The 13,328-nt window shown below is 42.5% G+C and overlaps 1 long non-coding RNA gene across 1 annotated transcript; it reads left to right on the top strand.

The window, feature by feature from the left end:
- Positions 1-314: 314 nt before the first annotated feature.
- On the top strand, positions 315-10,244 carry LOC147179922 (uncharacterized). Its single transcript, XR_015093968.1, has 2 exons — positions 315-6,412; positions 7,281-10,244. It is a non-coding gene; the product is annotated as an uncharacterized LOC147179922 (long non-coding RNA).
- Positions 10,245-13,328: the final 3,084 nt, after the last annotated feature.

The raw sequence follows: 13,328 nt of genomic DNA, 5'->3' as shown, positions 1-13,328 counted from the left end.
GAGCACATCTGTGGGTGAGCTGCGATGATTGAGCAGTACTACAGGTGACTTTCAGAATCTGAAATAAAGCTGGCAAACTTGTTCACAGATTTCAACTTTGAATTTATTTGAACACGCAGAAATCAAGGAAATGATTTCCAACAATTGGTGACCCCGAACGCTGAAGGAGGTAAGAGGATTTCGAGCTGCAGTGATTGATGAACGAATGGAACTTCTAGGCGCCTAAATAATTAATTACAGTAAGTGGAGACGTTAATCCACGTAGAGGAGTTCTGTCTGTTTAAAATCATTGCATCTTGTTTTCGTCTGCTAAATTGTGTAAATTTGTACATGAAATCTGTTTGAACAAAGTTGTAGTTTGATGTCGTTCTAAAAATTTCTGCGACATTGAACTATAAACACGTACGTGGGGTGGAGCATGTGGTGATGAATGTGCTGGCCCGGACCGGTGAATGCGCGAGGCTGCTGGGGACAGGGCCATGTTAACAGGAAGAAGCAGCGTCTTTTGTTTTTTTTTAATTTGTAAATGTTATTCTGTTTTGGCGTTGTGAAGGATTCGATAGACTATGATATTTATTTTTTGAATATAAGGATAAAGAGGTTACGGGGTTTCGTGGATATTTGAAGATCCATTGGTAAATCTGAAGATCATAGTAGACGCGCCTGCCCTTGGCAGTTTTGGTTGGTTCAGGACTGTTCTTTTTGGTAGTACATGTCGCCTGTATTAGACGGTCCATTTCACGTAATAAGTTATTTTAAAAGTGCGCGCGCTGTTGAAATTGAACAGTTGGGGGAGTCAGGTCGATTGCAACGGACATTGGGTTTTAAACGTTGTATTTGCGATCGATAGATTACGTGTGATTTTTTTTTTTGATTTTGCGCTGAAAGAGCGCCTTGCATGACATATGCAGTAAAAGAGAGACAGTTTTGACACTGTGGAATTGGATCACGTGATTCGTTGTCTGTGTACGTTCTGTGAGTCATTGTGTATTCGTTGTGTGTGTACGTTCTATGTTGTGTTGTGCGTGCTGTGTGTTTTGTGGGCTTCTGTGATTGCTTGTTGTACGGTTGTTTAAACGTTGTTGAATAAATTTACCCTATTCGAACTATCATATTGTAAAGTGAGACGTCACTGCATTGATAAATATTGATACTGCTTAGGTAGTATATACACTTGTTGGAACTACGAGTGGTAGGAACTCTGAATAATGGAGGGCGATTTTGATCGTAACACTGAATGGTTTGATCTTAATGTACTTCCGGTACATGGTGGAAATTTGAACTTGGACGCGCAAGTTAAGCATGCTTCCGGAGTTGCGGTTGGAACTGTGCGTGAAAAGAGTCGGCCAAAGATGCAAGCATTGTTGATAGATTGGGTTACGGCTGCTTGCGACAAGGGTTGGTTCCCACCGTTGATGTCCACGGTTTGTTTGATCGGTCTGATGAAAGCTGTGGAATTAGCATGTGTAAACAAACGGCTCTCGCTGGAAAAAATGGTACGACAGACTTTTGTGTTTTCTTTGAAAGGTAGAAAAGTGCGACGAAATTGTAGACATGTGGATCAAATGATGAGGAATGCTAGAATGTTGGCGATGGGCAGTTCGGTTAAAATTGCTCGAGGAGCGTTGGTAAAAGCGGGTGCTAAGGATGTGGCTAATTGTGATGCTAACATTGTTGCACCTCTGGCGAGCAACGGGCCGTTCGCTGCTGTTTTGTCTGATGTTGTTAACCCGTTTACAGGCTCACCGTACAAGCCTATGGCTCAGATGCTGCAGGATTTGCAGGCACCGATGTTGACGGTAAATAGCGGTAATCTTGATGTGGAATGGCATAGTGGTAATGATAAAAATTCTGGACCGCTTCGGTCTACGTTACAGGCCGCGGCTGACGGTTTGGCAGCTGGCGTAACCGCCTCTGTGACACGTTTGGAGTCTCTCTTGTACGAAATTTTGGAAATGAGGGCGAGTCCGAAAGTGAAATTGGACAAAGCCAGTGCTTTTAAATTGGAACTAGCTAGACATGCTGAAGTGCCCCAGGTTGTTCGTCGCAAATGGCTTATGATTATTTCTCGCTTTGAGAAAGATGCAAATGACGACTTGACAGAAGACGAATACTTTGGACGACGTAACTGTGACGTGAGGTCTGACACTTCTAATGCATTGACGAAGAACTATGTTACTGTAGACATTCATGAACAGTTAGATGATCTGTCGTGTGGAGTTGGAGATGTTGTGGAACAATATGACTTTAGCACGCCTGACAGACTCCCGGAGACTACTCCGAGGAGAATGGTGACTCGTTCAAAGGGGGTTTTGCAAGCACCTATGTTGACAAAAGTTGATCCGGCTTCCGGACATTCGGCGACTGTGTATAAACCTTATTTGCCGACTGATCTGTGTGTGCTTGTGCAAAAACTTCCCCCGTTACAAGCAGGTGGAGAAAATTGGTTGCGCTCGCTACAAAGAAGTGTGACAGGTCAGATTTTGACAGCGGGAGACATGCGTGCTCTTTTAACGGGGGCGTGTCCTTTGTCTCAGCTGGACGCGCTGATGGCTAATTCGGGTATGTCATCTTTGAATGACGGTGAGGCATTGTCCCGTGAGAATTATTTGACGCTGTTTGGAGCGCTAGGTGGATTGTTTCCGCTTCCGGATGTGATCATATCTGATTTACTGTACGCTCCGAAAGTTGATGAAGAGGCTGCGACATTTATTGACCGTGCTCTTGTGGAATTTTCCCTAAAGACTGGTCATTTACCGACTGATTCTACACTGTACTCTCAAGTTTTTCGTGCGGCAGTGCTAAAAGGTGTCCCTAAGTCTGTGAGGCAGGCCATGGAGGTGAATCCCGATTTGCCTGGCTCTGAACACGTACGGTGGTTATCTCATCTGAAACATCATCTGAGAAGGTATGCAAAAGATCTTGAATCTAAGACTGACAAACATAGGTCTACTGAATTACAATTGGCTGCTATACAATTGCAGACTTTGAAAAAAAGTACAGAGGAGACTTTGGCTCCCCCGGCTTCTACTGTTGACTCATCACCTATTCTTGTTTCTGAGTGTGCTATGTATCAATCGAGATCAGCTATCAGCCAGGAACAGTGTTTCAATTGTGGACGTTTCGGCCACTGGGCGGACACCTGTCGAAATCACCTACGTGAGAGAAGCAGAGGTGGAAAGCGTCTACAGGGCGGACGCGGCTATTACCAGCCAAGAGGACGTGAGTCACGAAATGTTCCTCCACGCCAGACTTCATCCCAGCAACAGTATCCGCCGGTGCCGAATCAGCGATTTCTGCCGCCACGAAGCGGACAGTATCCACAATGACGGGGCCCAGAATCCACCTTATGTGCACTGCAGGAGCCTATGATTGCATTAAAGGTGAGCGGAAATACTTTATCATTTATGGTAGACACTGGAGCACGCCACTCTACCATTATGACTTTACCAAATGGAAGTACGCTCTCCAATGATGGCATCTCGTTGGTTGGATTCAAGGGAGAGAACACTATCCTGCACATGACGAACCCGTTGCAGACGGAGTGCTGCTCGCAAACATTTATGCATTCGTTTGTTTATGCTCCAAGTTGTCCTGTGAATCTTTTGGGAAGGGATCTTCTCATAAGGACTGCTCCATTGATTCAATGCGGGTCAGAGGGGCTGACGCTTCAGTTCCCAGATGGACATACTTTTCACTGCGGGGGTGATTCCTCCTCGAATGTCTCCTCCCAGTTCCCTGTGGTGACTTCACACGCCATGACATGTTCCTCTGCTGACATGTACTGGGCAAAGATTGACACTGATTCCCCCGGCTGGAGGGAAGCGGAGACGTTTTGGAAGACTTGGTCCTCCTGGGTGCGACATCTCAGGTCATATGATGTGATATCGGATTGTATACATTGTACACTATTTTACGACAGATGTGGTGATGAGTTATACAGTGAAGCTTTCAGTGCAATTGTTGACAATGTTTGGGAGTTGCGTGTGGGTGATCTGTTTGCAGGACCTGCCGGAGTGGCTTTTTCGGTTGTTCTGACGGAGGAACAGTCTCGATGGTATGAGATGGCAGTACCACCTGGTGTGTCTGTGCTGGCATGTCATCCTCACATTTCTTTGATGGTGTCATCCCAGCATACGGCGAAGGATTTAGGTCCATTTGTCCTGGCTTGCACAAAAGCGACGGATTGGCAGCCTTCAATTCATACAGATTTACTGTATTCCAAATCTCTTGATGCCTATTGGATTAAATCTGATTTGTTTATTTCCATGTCTGTCTTAGAACATCAACTTTTGGACCGACATCATGGCCGAGAGACATCTGACAGTGAGCTTGCTGGTGACATCTTACACTCCATGCCTGCTGCACTGTGGTCTACTGACCCGACTGATGTGGGACTGTGTAAAGTGGCACCTGTGACTTTTGAAATGAAACCTGGCTCCGTTTGGGTACCACAGTACCCGATGAAGGAGGAGGGGCGACTTGGCATCTCAGTAACAATTGATGGGTTGCTGAAAGCAGGAGTTCTTTGTAAGATGGATAGGTCTGATTACAATACTCCCATTCTCCCAGTAGTAAAGAAAAATACTGGCGAATTCCGAATGGTGCATGATCTCAGGGCGATCAATGCTAAAGTTCTGACACCCTCGCTGCCGGTGCCAAATCCTCATTCAGCTCTGTCACAGATATCTCCGTTGCACACGCATTTTACCTGCATTGACCTTGCAAATGCATTTTTTTTGCATTCCTCTTGACTTGTCTATGAGGAAGTATTTTGCATTTTTGTGGAATAATGAATGTTATTCCTACACCCGGCTTCCTCAGGGTTTTGTGCTGTCTCCTGGTGCGTTCAATGCTTCTCTTAGGCAATTGCTGTCACCTCTCCAACTTCCTACTGATGTTCTTTTAGTGCAGTATGTAGATGATCTGCTCCTTGCTGCGCCTTCCGAGGAGTCCTGCCTTCAAGCTACACAGCTCCTTTTGAGTCACCTGGCTTCGGTGGGCTTGAAGTGCTCCAAAAGCAAACTTCAGATTGCCCGGCCTCAGGTTTCATTCTTGGGTCGACTTATATCGAGGCATGGAACAGGTATTTCTCCATCGCATAAAGATGACATTTTGCACCATCCTAAACCGACAAATGTTAAACAAATGTTGGCTTTTCTGGGTCTGTGTAACTTTTCCAGACATCATGTTCCGGATTTTGCGGAACTGACTCACGCATTGAGAGAATTGGTGAACGAAAAGGGAATGAGAAACCTGTCGCTTGTTCTAAATTGGACACAAGCTGCTGAGAACTCTTTTGTTCTGCTGAAACAATTTTTGTCTTCGGCTGCAGCTCTTGTAGTCCCTGACTACACTAAAATGTTCTTCCTTGATGTTTCTGAAAAATCCAGCAGTGTGTCGGCTGTTCTTTTTCAGAAGGGGGAAGACGGTAATAGACATGTTTGTCTTTATGCATCAACACCTCTGGAAAAATATGAACAACGTCACCCGCTGTGCGCAGCTTTTGCTTCAGCATTAGCTCGCTTGATTCAAAAAACATCTCATATTGTGCTACATCATCCGCTGACAGTACGTACAGCTCATAGTACAGTACAATACATAACCAGCCAAGCATTTACTATGACAGGGGGACGACAGAGAAAGATTGAATCAGTTCTAACACAACCTCACATTTTGTTTGTACATGAGGGGATTAACATGGCAGATGGCATAATTGAGGGACAATCCCACTGCTGCACTCAACGAATTCTGGAAGACAACTCACTGAGAAAAGATCTTTACGATACCGCAATAAATGACCCAGACTTGACGTTATTTACTGATGGCTGTTGTTTTAAGGGCAATGAAGGACTTCAGTCAGGTTTTGCGGTAACACAGATGATAGGAGCTTCCTTTGATCTGTTAGTGGCAGACAGACTCACAGGACCACAGTCAGCTCAAAGAGCGGAGATAGTGGCTTTGATAGCTGCACTTCAGTTAGCCAAAGATAAGACTGTGAACATTTACACTGACTCGGCGTATGCACATGTAGTGATACACACAGCCATGAAAGAATGGCAAAGAAATGACTTTATGACTGCTTCAGGGACGCCTATCAAACACCATCAGGACATACTTGAATTAAAAAAAGCTTTGCTCCTGCCTAACGCAGTAGCTATAATTAAGTGTAAAGGGCATTCAAAAACTAATGATTTTGTGTCAGTGGGAAATGATTCCGCAGACAGGGCTGCAAAAAATGCAGCAGGGTACAGCCCAACCTTACAACTGATGGTGAGTGAAGGTGAATTAGGACAAAAAATAACTACGGAAACAATTAAGCTGTGGCAAGAAAAGGCCAGTCCAGAAGAACAGAGTGTGTGGCTGGGAAAAGGAGGACAAAAGGATGAAGCAGGTGTGTGGCAGAAACAAGGTAAATATATCCCATCACAGAAGCAATTAAAAAACCTGATTTCTGAAGCACATGGACTTTGCCATGTGGGTACAGAAGAAGTGATGAGACGGCTGCAGAATTGGTGGCATCCTTACATGAGACAAATTGTTAAAAGTGAACTGCAGGACTGCAATGTTTGCAATAAATTTAACAGTATGCCTACATCTAAACCTCCCCAGGGCACTCACGATCCAGAAGTGACTGCCCCGGGACAAATAATCTCAATGGATTTTACTGACATGATCAGGCCCGTACAAGGGTACCGATATTTGTTGGTAATTGTGGACTCCTTTTCCGGATGGCCGGAGGCATATCAATGCAAATCTGAAACCGCAGAGGTTGTGGTAAAACATTTGATAAATCATTACATCCCATCACATGGGTTTCCCAGGAAAATTAGATCAGATAATGGGACTCATTTCAAAAATAAACATCTACAGGAAGTGGAAAAAGCATTGGGACTAAGACATACATTTGGGTCCGTATATCATCCCCAATCTCAAGGACAGGTCGAGAGAATGAATAGAAACATAAAAGAAAAATTAGCTAAAGCACTGGCCTCATCAAATTTGAATTGGCTACAAGCTCTTCCTATTGCACTAATGAATGTGCGAATGTCATTAAACTCAGCTAAAGGCTGGACTCCATTTGAAGGTCACAAAAACAGACCATTTCCAGCTCCAAATGTGCCGCTGGAAGAGACACACATTGAAGAACCTCCAGTACTAAAACAATTAGTGTCTACGTTCTCTAAGCTAACAAAAAAGTGGCCAGTTGCTCCTTTAGAAATAAATGATTGTGAATATGTGTGGTTGAAGGTAACTAAGCGAAAATGGTCTTTCCCCAGGTGGACAGGCCCACATCGTGTAACCGAGAGAACGTCCTGTGCAGTGCGCTTGCATAGGAAGGGGGACACCTGGTATCATCTGTCATCCACCAGGCCGGCAGGGAAACCAGCTGGCTCAACAATCCAACCTGCAATCATCGGATGTCCCGATCTAGGAGCCACGTCAACTGATGATCCAGTTTCCGGCTCAGGAGCTGTCGTTTGAGGACATCATTCAATCTTATTGAACGAAGATCAAGAGCAAGTGCCTTTTCTTGGGCAATCATTCCTTTGATCAGTCACATTTTGGGCAGAATAATCCCAGGTGACAAATCGAAGAATTTGGGTAGTCTACCCCAAATTCTTGAAGAAGAAACGAACTATTGCGACACTCTTTTCATTCAAAAAGACCTTCAAAGAACTTCATTACGAAATGGCTTCAAAGCTGAAAAACATATCCTTCTGCTGTACTGCAATCTTTCTTCTCATGATGACTTGGTACTTTTTTCAGCCTTTTGACACAAATTTGAACACAATTACAACGTATCGTATTAAGCGAAGTATTAAGTCTACATATAATCCCTGGGTCACATTCTGGACTTATGAGAAATCAATTGCTGTGACAGTTGCTCCAAATACAAACACTTCTGTTAAAATTCCTATTAGATCCTTAAAGGGATTTGGTAAGGGGAGACAGACTAAAGGGGAAGATTGGATAAGATACTGGTGGTATTTGACAGGTCACGTACGACGAGATTGGAATGCTCTGATAACAACACAGGATGGAAGATACTGGCGTCCGGGAACTAGTGAGGAGGCAGTCTTCTTTAGCAAAAGAATAACATTGCGTAATATGGGGGGGCGACTCTATATGAACTTTATTTTTCCAGAAGGGGAATTACGGTCGCCTAACACAACAATTGATAACGCCTCCTGTTTTGGATTTTTGTTGTGGGCCTGGTTCTCCGGACATGACCCATATTTCCCCATTTTAGTATGCGTCAATAAAACAATGAGTAATTTAGAACAGCCAAAAATGACTAAATACACAATGGAGAGCGGAGTAAAGGCGGTCAGCGTACCAACTGAGGGAATAGTTGAGAGGTTTCGGGTTACAAAAGGATTTTCCGGGGGCAGTAACAATTGGCTATTATTGGCGAATGAAGCGGCTCGAGCCTCTGATAAAGACAATTGTGTGGTATGCGTAGGTCCGCGGCCTCTATTGAGAATCATTCCGGCTAAAATAGATGATCACTGTATATTGGAACTAATGAATAAGGCTGTCCCCAATGTCAAATGCTCAAAATGGGATAAGGTGTATCCCCTCGTCGATTGGCAGAAAACTAAACCAGTATTTTCAAACACAGTTGCAAATGGTAATTTTACATGTATTAAAATGACAGGCACTGGAGAACAATTGGGAAAATTAAATCAGATTACTCAGTGCGTGTCGATAGTAGATGTGGGACAGAAGTTCCAACCGAAATCCAGAGCGGACATATACTGGTGGTGCGGTGACAACAGAATATTTGATAAGTTGCCTTTAAATACAAAAGGATATTGTGCCCTCATAACCCTTCTCATGCCAGTACAAATCTACCCCATCTCTATTGATAATCTGTTACAAATGATTGATAATTGGGAACCAAAACCTCCTTCCTTCCAGAGGACCAAAAGACATTCTTGGCAAGAGCAGAATGTTCCCACCTACATTGATGCAATTGGAGTACCAAGAGGTGTGCCAGATGAATACAAATTAACTAATCAAGTACTCTCAGGATTCGAATCTGTAATTTGCTGGTGGTGCACCATAAACAAAAATGTAGATAGAATTAATTATATACATTATAATGTACAAAGGCTAGGAAATTGGACTCAGTCTGGCTTTGAGGCTGTACGCGGCCAGTTAGCCGCCACATCTTTGATGACATTCCAAAATCGAATTGCACTAGATATGTTGCTGGCAGAAAAGGGCGGAGTTTGCTCAATGTTTGGAGATCAGTGTTGCACTTTTATTCCTAACAATACTGCTCCAGATGGAAGTCTGACAATTGCAATTGAAGGGCTGCGAACACTCAATAAGAAAATGAAAGAGCAATCAGGTGTGGATACTTCTGTATGGGATAAGTGGATGAATGTGTTTGGGCGTTATAGAGCTTTGATTTCCTCTATTTTGATATCTGTGGCTGTTTTCACGGCACTAATAACGATTTGCGGTTGTTGTTTTATTCCATGTATTCGTTCACTTTGCCAAAGACTTATTATCACTATGATTGAGAAACAGGATGTACAAAATAAGTCGTCTCATATGATGGTAGCTGTTGCTAATCAATGGATGTCTCCTGTTGCTTCGAATGAGGGGGATGAGGATGCCGCTGGCATTTTCCTTTAAAAACAATATCTAATGTGTTGAACTATAGAATAGTTCAAATGAGGGAATGTTACAATTATTAATATTGTTTTCTGTTTTACATATATATTCTTCAAAGTGTTTTTGATTTTAGTTAGATGAATATAACTGTGGTAGAATGTGGTCTGTTTTCCCCCTAAGGAAGTGAGGTGTCGGAATCCACACAGCAGGTATGCGGGAATCTCTGGAGCCAGCTCTCCCGAGGTCAATAGTTTATCTAGGAAGCCAATTGTATACCTCATGTTTGTTAAGGACTGGAAGAACTCAATAGGAGTTGGCCAGATTGTATCTCACTCTGCTGACAGGACAAGATCAAAAGGGGGGCCTGGTAGAGGGAGAGGGGGGCCCAGTGTGGCCCACATCCCGAAGGAAGAGATAAGAGAGGGGGGTGTAGAATTGGGGTGACAGGAAATATCACATGCTGAGAAAGGGCCGAATGGTCAATGAGGGGGAGGGAATCATATGTATATATGCATGCATGAACTTTGTAAAGAGCACATCTGTGGGTGAGCTGCGATGATTGAGCAGTACTACAGGTGACTTTCAGAATCTGAAATAAAGCTGGCAAACTTGTTCACAGATTTCAACTTTGAATTTATTTGAACACGCAGAAATCAAGGAAATGATTTCCAACAGTACCCATTCCAATTACTCTATCAGAGACAAATCTGAATTATAGAAATACCTGGAAGCTCAGAAGAGCCATGGCATTATGTTCTTTACAAGTGTATGTAAACTTTTGATCAATCAAATGCTCATCCGCTAGATGACTAAAGCTACACAATGAATCTGTTTATTCACTTTTGGTGTCTGATTTTGCTAAATGGTGTGCCGTGAGATTTTTTTTTTTTTACAGCGTGAAATATGTGCCTTAAACAGCAAAAAGCTTTACTGTGGAGGACACACATGCGCTAATGTGGCGAAACCCGTTCATGTCACTTATGCACAAGAAGTACCCATACTCGTTCACATTCCAAAAGAATGATACAATTCATGCCTCCAAATTGGAGCTTCAATAGTTGGATTTTCCACACCAATTCAAACTGGTGCAATCCTAACCGAACTTTGTTCCATGAACTGATGAAAATGCGGTGAGTCCGTATCCCACTGAGGGGCAAACATTTGCCATGCTTATGAATGTTGATTTCACGTCAGAGTTGGTTCAGCCTGCAGCATAAACAGTATGTTGAATAGTCCCTCAGTCATTAGTGACTCCACTCCATGGCGGTAAATAAGCTACACTTCAGTCAAGTGTCATTCTCACGATAGGAATGACATGGAGTAATTAACAGAAGACGGAGAGGCACTTTGCAAACATCTGGGGTTTATTTCACAAAGCAGGTTTAGTGAGGATCCCGAGTCAATAAACCCTGAAATGTGAGAAACTGCGTTTTCTGTTTCAAAAGGGAGGAAACTGAAAGCAGAGGAAAAGAGGTAACTCCAGCCTGTTTCATAAAAAGAGACAATTTAAGCTCTCGGTCAGTTACCGTAGTAACAGAGTCCATGAACCAAACCTGGTCGGCAGTAGGTTTATCACAATGAACCTTGAGTTTTTCTCTGACCCCGCCTCCTTTCCGTCATACACGACATTTCATTTCCTCATTCATAAAGTGCGCTACGGTGAGTTTTTGCGTAAATACACCTATAGTCTCTAGCGTAACGTCCACTTTTGTCACGAACATGACGTCCTTTTGAAAACGACCCTATTGATGAAGGTGCCGCATTATTATTATTATTGCGCAGGGTATTGATAGAGTAGACAATATTATTGTACTCTTTGCGTGTTCCAATAAATTGAAGTTGAGATTCTGGTGAAGAAGTTCCTTTGCAAAAGTATAATTATTCAGAAGCTTCTGATCACATATATGAAGTCACCCAAGCAGTGATCCGTTCAAAATGTCTCTCCTCCTCGAGCACACAGCACATTTATTGAAAATCAGTGAATACAGGAAATCGCCTCTCCCCTCCCCTCAGCAAGTTCTCCAAAGTACAAAATCAGATTAGACTTCAACAGCAGTATACCAGCCTGTCCTTGGACTTTCTTTGACCGAACAGAGACTCCTACAAACACTACTCCCTTTAGATAATAGAAAAGAAACCTGTTACCTTCCTCTTTCCCAGGCAAGAGAACAAAGGACTATAGATTGACTTAACATATGAATTAAATGTTGTCTTATTATTACACAGCTCTAACTAATATCCAAAATGGTTAGAATATAAATCGAAACAGAAAAACAATGTTAATAATTGAACATTCCCTCAATTGAGCTCATGAGAGCTCAACACATTTAAAAAAAAATATATTTCTTGTTCAAAGGAAAATACCAGCCGGATCTTCATCATCGCAAACAGCAACGCAACATTAAGCAATGGTTGTGTGGGGGAAAATAGTTATCATTAAAACATCCCTTTAGCAGGAGAGGAGGTAGTTTAGCAGTTCAGTGGAATAAGCATAGCATGTGTGAGGCTTAACACGAAATGTTGTTGTTCAAAAAAGAGTGTCGCGGTGCATCGGCAGACGGAGAAATGATCTTGCTTTGAAGTCATCTCTGGTTTGTTCTTTGTTGAATGAGAAGAGTGTGTGTCAGTTTTTCAATTTGTCACCGGGATTATTCTGCCCGCAAATGTGACTCTTTGTGGAATGATTGCCCAGGAAAAGGCACTTGACTCGATCTCCGTTTTGATGTCCTCAAACGGCCGCTCCAGAACCGGGCACTGATTCGGCTGACGTGGGTCTCAGGTCGAGTCATCCGGTGATCGCAGGTCGGATCGCTGAGCCAGCGGTTGTTCCGGCCGGCCTGGTGGATGACAGATGGTACCACGTGTCCCCCTTCTTATACAAGCGCACCGCACAAGATGTTCTCTCCGTCACCCCATGGGATCGTTCTCCTGGGTGCAAAACATTTTAATTTAGTCTCTCATAAACCCACATAAATTGTATTTGGAGAAAAAAAAAACACCTGATAGTTTTTGTTAGTTGGAATTAGTAAATGTTATTTGATTAAGATCCGTAGGTTCTGCGCTGTTGGAACAGGAAAAGGTCCATTTTTTGGGACATTGAAATAGAGCTCAGCCTTTGATTGACTTGAATGGCATTCGCTCTTTCATTAATACAACAGACAGAGCTTGTAAATATTTATTTTTCAAATGGGTTTCATATAATAGTAGGTAATTTTTTACCACGATATTTACTGTTCTAAATTTGCATGAATGTGCCTTTAACCATCCTGAAATGAATCATTTTACCAGCATATCATATATAATATTTTGCAAACACTGGGCTCCAAACATTACATTTTTCAATTGTTTCTGAGATAAAATATAATATAATTACCATCATTTGGTGATATGCTTCATTATTGTCTTCGCGTGCTTCAAACTTACTTTGTTTCTGACAGCTTGATTTCCTCCTTTGTAGATTTCTCATTCAGACTGTGGATTATCACTTCAAAACATTTTCATTTTTTAATCTACTAATTCATCTACATTAATTAATTTTTTAAACATGAACACCCTCCTTTTGACAAAGATCCAATGATCTTTTCAAACACGTCAAGATAAAGGGAGGGGGAAAAATATCTAATCTAATATTCTTCTACAAGAATTCAGCAATATCTTTCAAATACTGTTATTTGTTTTTTATTGTTTATCATTTCTCT

Source organism: Leptonotus elevatus, chromosome 2, assembly GCF_054856555.1.
Source record: "Leptonotus elevatus isolate MCC_2025b chromosome 2, RoL_Lele_1.0, whole genome shotgun sequence".
Classification (NCBI taxonomy): domain Eukaryota; kingdom Metazoa; phylum Chordata; class Actinopteri; order Syngnathiformes; family Syngnathidae; genus Leptonotus; species Leptonotus elevatus.
Note: the sequence above shows the minus strand (reverse complement) of the source record. Positions and strands in the feature narration are given on the sequence as shown.